The following is a 7,500-nucleotide window of genomic DNA, read 5'->3' on the forward strand; positions in this document are numbered from 1 at the left end:
CACATCGTCTACTCAAGCTGATAGTCAAGCAGTCGTTGGCGAGTGCGGGCGAATGAGCTCCAGTCATTATCAAAATGTATAGGTTTTGATTGTTACCACTTATATCAATACAATATACTGGCCTGATGGTCTAGGGGTATGATTCTCGTTTTGGGTGCGAGAGGTCCCGGGTTCAAATCCCGGTCAGGCCCGTCTTTTTTTAATTAGGATAACAGAAATAAGGCGACATTGTTGCTGGGGAAAGTGGCAGACATATCGCTAACGTTGATTATCACAAATAATGAAGCACTGGGGATAAGAATGGAGCGTCATGAAATATACAAGTAGACAGTCAGAGACACACACACACACTTTCCCTCCTTTCCTTTCTCTCTCTCTCTCTCTCTCTCTCTCTCTTTCACACACGCGCGCGCGGGAGCGCTAGTGTGTTATTTACGTAGAAGAGAGAGAGAGAATGAGAGAGAGAGAGAGAGATAAGAGAGAGAGAGAGAGAGAGAGAGAGAGAGAGAGAGAGAGAGAGAGAAGAGAGAGAGAGAGAGAGAGAGAGAGAGAGAGAGAGAGAGAGAGAGAGAGAGAGAGAGAGAGAGAGAGAGAGAGAGAGAGAGAGAGAGGAGAGAGAGAGAGGAGAGAGAGAGAGAGAGAGAGAGAGAGAGAGAGAGAGAGAGAGAGAGATTATTAAGGAAATCTTGGTAAATTTAATGTTCACGTAGCCCTGATAGCGAAGCGATAAAGTATTAAGATATAGTATTAAGATAAAGTATTAAGATATGTATTAGATAAAGTAAAAGATAAAGATAAAGTATCAAAACAAAGTATTAAGTATAAAGTATTAAAGATAAAGTATTAAGATAAAGTATTAAGTATAACTGTGGAGGTTGACCAACCTGACAACTATTATATGTAATAAATTATAAAAAAAAAATCACCCTAGAGCATAAACACATCCAAAAAACAACTTGCGTTGGTCGACCTTTTTTCAAAGTTTCATATGCAGATATCACTTTGTATAATCCGCAAACTATGTTCAGTTGGGATATTTAGTGTCATCTCATGCACAAAATGTAAATCATGACATTTTGAAACATTTTACATATACCACAAATATTACAATATGTACTTTGCTTTTGGTACGTCATGCAGGTTATTTTGCTATCATGACTCCATTTTCTTAAGCTCATATAATATCATCACTGGTCTGGCCTTCAAACAAAAGTATTGAAGATGAAAATGGAGCTTCATGCCTTACATGGAAACAAACACAAGCACATACACATACACATACAAATACACATACTCTCTCTCTCAGTCTAATTTGACTGCTGGCGACTCATCTACAAGCACGGTAAGACAGGCGAGGTTCCCATAGTCCGTTCTGCTTCTATTGTCAAATGGTCATTGAAAACATGGGCCTGACCGGGATTTGAACCCGGGACCTCTCGCACCCAAAGCGAGAATCATACCCCTAGACCATCAGGCCGTTTCGAGGATTCCTGTGATAAGAGAATTTATTTCAGGTTCCTTTGGTGACGTTAACGTTTTCCTTGTTAAAGCTGATCAGCTACTGCCTGGTCTCAACAGCTCTGTAACAAGAATCCGAATGACGACTATGCAGAAATTGCGAAAGCAAATATTGCATAATGGTTAATAATGATTAGAGTAGATAATGTTTATAATGTGTCACGTTTTCTGGCAAAATGCAACTTAAACCTGTGAATAGCATGTCAGATATCTTAAAGTAAGTGTGGGGCCGTCCTGTTATTGTCTCTTATGGTCACCGCTCTATATAATATATCACATAATATATAATACATACTATATATATAATATATACATTATATATATTTGTATATATAATTGTATATTGTATATATATCTATATCTATATCTATATCTATCTATCTATCTATCTATCTATCTATCTATCTATTATATATATATATATATATTATATATATATATATATATATATATATATATATATATATATATATATATATATATATATATATATATATATATTCCTCATTTGTCACTCCACTCAAAATTAAATCCTTGTACATGCAAATGACTTCATATGTACTTCAATAAAAGGAATAGTTTGGAGAACAGGAATTGAGAAATAAGGCTTATCCTGAACTTATTTAATTTTTTATTTGTGCCGAAGACAACTGCAGAATGTTCCATATAAATGTATTTGCGGATCAGGAGGTTATTATGTAGAAAGTATAATATCCCACGAAACCTTCGGGCCATTTTGCACTACACAGAAGCATAGCGAGAAGCTATGTGAATATAGCAATACATACAGTGAGTGAGGCCAAGAGCAGGTCAGCCTTGACTCCTTCCCTTTGGGAGAAAGATTTTTCTCATAGCGTCGAGTGTCACCTGCATGAGTAGGCCAATTTGGAGATTATGCAGCGATAATCCGATGCAATATTTTTTTTTCCCGGAGTGCCAAAATGCAACTGAAGGTGTTACAACCATCCAAGATTTTAATCTATAATTCTAAGGTTGTTTTATTGTATTCATGGAAACATGGATATGTGAATAACAAAACACTTTATCTCGATGATACAGGGATAGAAAAACACGGCATATAATACTATCAGTAATCTAACTGTGTGTAAAGTATATTTTACTTTGAAAATAGGTATAGGAACTACATGTAAATGATTCACAAACTAGTTCAGTGATCCATCACGACCGTCGGCACTAGACCATGATATACCCTTATACTTCACACAATACAGCCATGCTTTTACTCAAAGGAATCTGATTAAAGAGTCGCTAATAATGCCCTATGATCTCGGTATTTTCGGTTGGCATCCAGAGTCCATCTCTTAGGGAGACCTGGAGCACAACCAAAACAAGCATTGTGGGCCTCACCTGAGGCCGAGGACTGACACTAGCGACTAACTTGGCCAAGATTTTCTCGCCCAGTGAGCGCGTTACCTGTCTGGGCCGCGTCAGACGGTGTGGATCAGCATTTTCACCGACCATGATGAGTTTTTAAAGAGAACTTTTGCACTAAAACAAGAATAACCATATCATTTGATATATATTTTGGCCGATTTAGGGAGACGTGGAATACGAAATTATTAGTTAGAAAAATTAAGATGGGTATAAAGATCTTGATATTAATAAGTAGTCATGTTGTCCAACGGCAATTCCTAAAGAGATAATGTTCCACTTAATATACAAAGGTGACGCCATCTATGACATAATAAATTAATTTCTTAAAAGGAACGACAAGAAAATATTCACATCTTATACTAATGACGTCGACTGGTGTAGCAACCCTGAGCAGCACAATACCACTTCTGTAAGAAAGTACAGTAAAGTTGATATTTGAAACATTTTACATATACTACAAATATTACGATATGTACTTTTTATCAATTGTCATGTAGAAGTGGTGGGAGATGAAAAAGGGATTTCGATATTGGTTAGAGGTTATGATATCGGTGTGAAGGAAAGAACAGAGAGGAAAATTAATAACCCCTCAAAGCAATAAAAGGGTTTCATCTTTCATTATACAACGCATATATTTTTACGCATATGAATATATATACACACCTGTTAGAGACTACTTTTGCATCACCAGCAGACAATTGTACATGGAGTGGATATCTTCTTTCAGGGCAACAAACTGTGAATGGCAAAGAAATTAATATATAATGCTAACGTTTCTTTATATATCCGCTTCTTTTAACATCGCCACAATAGAATCACTAATTACAAACGTATCACATTGTGATTTGATATAATGTTCATAGAATCTAGAATGGGCCTGACCGGGATTTGAACCCGGGACCTCTCGCACCCAAAGCGAGAATCATACCCCTAGACCATCAGGCCTCTGTATTAACTGCGAAAAGGTGATAAATAGATCCAAAACAATCGAAGGCATTAATGCACTGTGGGTGGAGCATACATTTTCCGGGTAATTCTTTAATTGAGGGAGAGGCAGGAGGACTGGATGGGGGGAGAAAGTGAGAGGAAGGAGAGAGGGGAGAGAAAGGAAGGAGAGAAAGATAGAAAGAGAAGAGAGAGGTAGAGAGAAGGGAGAAAGGGAGTAAAAAAAAGAGAGAGAGAGAGAGAGAGAGAGAGAGAGAGGAGGGGAGGGACGGGAGAGGAGATGAGGGGAAAAGGAGGGAAGAAGGGAAGGTAGAGAGAGGGAGAAGGAGGGAGAAGAGAGAAATAAGAGAGAGAGAGGTTCAACTTAAAGATATGTTTTTTGCCCAATATAGGCTAGTGGGTAATGATCTGTATGTTAATATCCTTCCATGAGAATCAGACCTCACTGTTTTATTCACTAGGCACAAAATACTAAAAGAGTATATCGTACATAACACAGCGCATTTTGTACTGCTATATTGCTCATCAATGTTTTTTATTGTCTTTGCTTATGTAATGTTCTGGCAGGCCCTTTAATGAATTGGCGTGCTGTTCCGTGTGTGTGTGTGTGTGTGTGTATACACACACACACACACACACACACACACACACACACACCACACACACACATATATATATATATATATATATATATATATATATATATATATATATATATATATATATATATATATATATATCCAATTACCAGTGACCTCATTTCTACTCATGCTAGCGACCTTGGACCTCTGACCTCACTTGCATTGGCCATATATATATCGCATTCAGCTGTTGTTGCGGAATAAGCAGAACCTTCACCTTCAAGATGTTTCTTTCTGTCCTTCTCCTGAGCCTCGTGTGCGCGGCGTCTGCGCAACAGAAATCCTTCTTTGACGGAATCGAGGAATCTCGCATCCACGGGGGACGCACCGGCCATGGCGAAGCGGTTTTGCGCCGAAGCGACAGGATCTGGCCTTTCGAGGTCCTTCCTGGAGGAGATGGGAGCAAATATCGTTCAGCAACAACATGCAGCTGAGCGAGGCGCTTTCATGTCCGAGTTGAGCGGTCTGGTGACCTTCGTGAGGAGTCTGGACGCCGCAGCCAAAGAGGCGGAGAGGAAACTCAGGCGGGACAAGCGCCGACGGCGCTCGCGGCAGACGAGGCGCAGACCGACCTTTACGCCCTTGTATGGCTTCGTGAATTTCCAGGTCCCCTTAGTGACATTTCGGGTTCCTTTCCACGACTTTAAAGTGAATGTTTTCTTGAATCCATTCCCTCAAAAGAAGGCGTAACTCGTTATATAATAAAATACATTCATTAAAGTCTTGCACCTGATTCCTTAACCGAACCATAATCCAGCACGTTGTTGTCTGTTCTTTCCGTAATGAACATTGTATTTTCGGTTTTATTATTATTCTCCTGTGTTGAGTGTTTCAGTCAACAAGGAGATCAGCGGACATCAGTCGCGATGCAAATCGTTTCCATTATGCGGGTGTATTTCTCGATACTCATGTTAAATTTTCAAAGTATATTGACGGTTGGTTGGTATTATATTCGTATGCAACTCAAGGCAATGATTATGTCTGTGAAGTTGAGGATGTGTAACAGGTAAAAGACACCTGTTGCTCCTGGTATGGCATGGAATACCAGATTACTCCATTACATTCATGATTTCAAAGACCTACTTGTATTTACCTATATATCCATCTATATGAGAGTAGCTCTGAGGCCCTTGTTGGTTTACTGTTATATCTAACTGGGCCGTTTCCTTCATTTTGCTGCTATTTTCTATTCGAAAAATACAAGGAGCGAGTCACTTTCATGCTGACAACAGACGCATGGTACCACATCCAGTAAATTATCCAATTAATAATATCACCATGATAGGATTACGCTTCATTACAGTATTTACTTTATTGTATTATTACAGTCAGTTATTATAACGATGTAAATGTTTATTCTAATTGGCAGCCTAACTTTGAGATGTGGGACTATGTCATGAATTTTATTCATTATATCCTTATGACGTATGTTTATTATTTTGTGTTGATTTCTTCTGTATTCAGGAGTTACATATTATGTAATGATTTTTTTATGCCTATATGTGATATAGATTTATGTTGTAATCTTTTCGCATTTGTTGAGTATGTTTTATTTATATTCATGCACAACGCTTTTTGTTTTCACCTTAAGGAGGAGACGTTGGCCAGCGTAGCATTTTATGAGCTGTGGCGGGGATGGGCTTGTGTTTTGCGCTGATTCCCTTTGTTGAAATTATTGACACCTGTGAATATTGATTAGAGCAGCATCTTTCTGTTATTGTTGCATGTACTGATAATGCTTCAGGATGTTATTCTAAAGCATTTGAATGTTATATGACTTTAAAGTTCATGCGCAGCCAGAAGATACTGCTTCTTATCTGCGTCTTATTTACGGTCTCGTGCTGGATGATTAAATCAATTGTCATTTCCAACTTATTCAGTGAACGAACGTTTGTTCCTGCGGATCAGACCTGATTTAATGATTACTAGCCAGAGAGATGGAAAGTCTCATTGTTGTGAGTAAAATAATGTTTTACTTTTTTAAATTTTAATGTTTTCCCATGAATGTGAAATTTTAGTTCTCCTTGCAAATAATGAGTAGAATATCGTATATTGTGGAAATTGCTTATGTAAAGTAAAAATTATTTGATTATTGCTTATGTAAAGTAAACATTATTTGATTATTTCTTATGTAAAGTAAAAATTATTTGATTGTTTGTTATTTATGTTAGAGTTTGTCATTTAAACTTTTCTTTGTTTTGCTTTACTTAGCGTCACAATGTTTTATTTGCATTACTGTACGATTAATATATTATGTCTGCATCTTATTTTCTTTGATGTTCATATTTACGTTTGCTTGCAGGTTGGATTACAATACCTGAGTCTCCATTGTCCCGTCTCCTAGCAGTATTAGCATTCAGGTCCCAGAACAAATTATAGCTCGTTGATGTCACCAAAGGGCTTAAGCTTTTTGGGAATGCCTCTGCTTCATCCCTCAGCCTCACAACATCGCATCCTTTGAAAAACACTTAAAGAAGGCAGCAACGATTTTACAATGACCGATATTTTTTCACGTCCTTCGGCATATGTGTGGAATCTGTCATATATTTGCTTGCCAAGTCAGTTTTTGAAATCCCGAGTTTAATGGAACACTTTTGGTATTCTAAATTATAGATCCTGTCTTATATGCAACTAGACCAGATATAATTAGTGCTTTGATTTGCATATCTCAGCCAAACGACTCTGCAATTGTATTTACCAACGGAATTATACCTCAAGATCATGAGTATCCGTCCTTGAGACACTCAACACAGGAAAAGCAGCGTTCGTAACGGAAATTCGAAAGAATGAACGGCTGAAGTAAAATACCCCAGTCTGAAGTAAAATATGCCAGTCTGAAGTAAAATACCCCAGTCTGTAGTGTGCTTGTTTATAGGTTGGGTGATAAGGAATTCGATGCTAAACTTTAATGAACCAGTTTTATTATAATGAATTATGCCTACTTTTGAGGGTATGGATTCAAGAAAACATTCACTTTAAAGTCGTGGAAAGGAACCCGAAA

At 37.7% G+C, this 7,500-nt stretch overlaps 3 non-coding genes across 3 annotated transcripts; 1 reads left to right on the plus strand and 2 right to left on the minus strand.

Moving 5' to 3' along the window:
* Nucleotides 1–119: 119 nt before the first annotated feature.
* On the plus strand, nt 120–191 carry Trnap-ugg. Its single transcript has one exon. It is a non-coding gene; the product is annotated as a tRNA-Pro (tRNA).
* A 1,214-nt stretch (nt 192–1,405) lies between these two features.
* Nucleotides 1,406–1,477, minus strand: Trnap-ugg. Its single transcript has one exon. It is a non-coding gene; the product is annotated as a tRNA-Pro (tRNA).
* Nucleotides 1,478–3,786: 2,309 nt separating this feature from the next.
* Trnap-ugg lies at nt 3,787–3,858 on the minus strand. Its single transcript has one exon. It is a non-coding gene; the product is annotated as a tRNA-Pro (tRNA).
* Nucleotides 3,859–7,500: the final 3,642 nt, after the last annotated feature.

Source organism: Penaeus monodon, chromosome 4 (genome assembly GCF_015228065.2).
Source record: "Penaeus monodon isolate SGIC_2016 chromosome 4, NSTDA_Pmon_1, whole genome shotgun sequence".
Lineage (NCBI taxonomy): Eukaryota > Metazoa > Arthropoda > Malacostraca > Decapoda > Penaeidae > Penaeus > Penaeus monodon.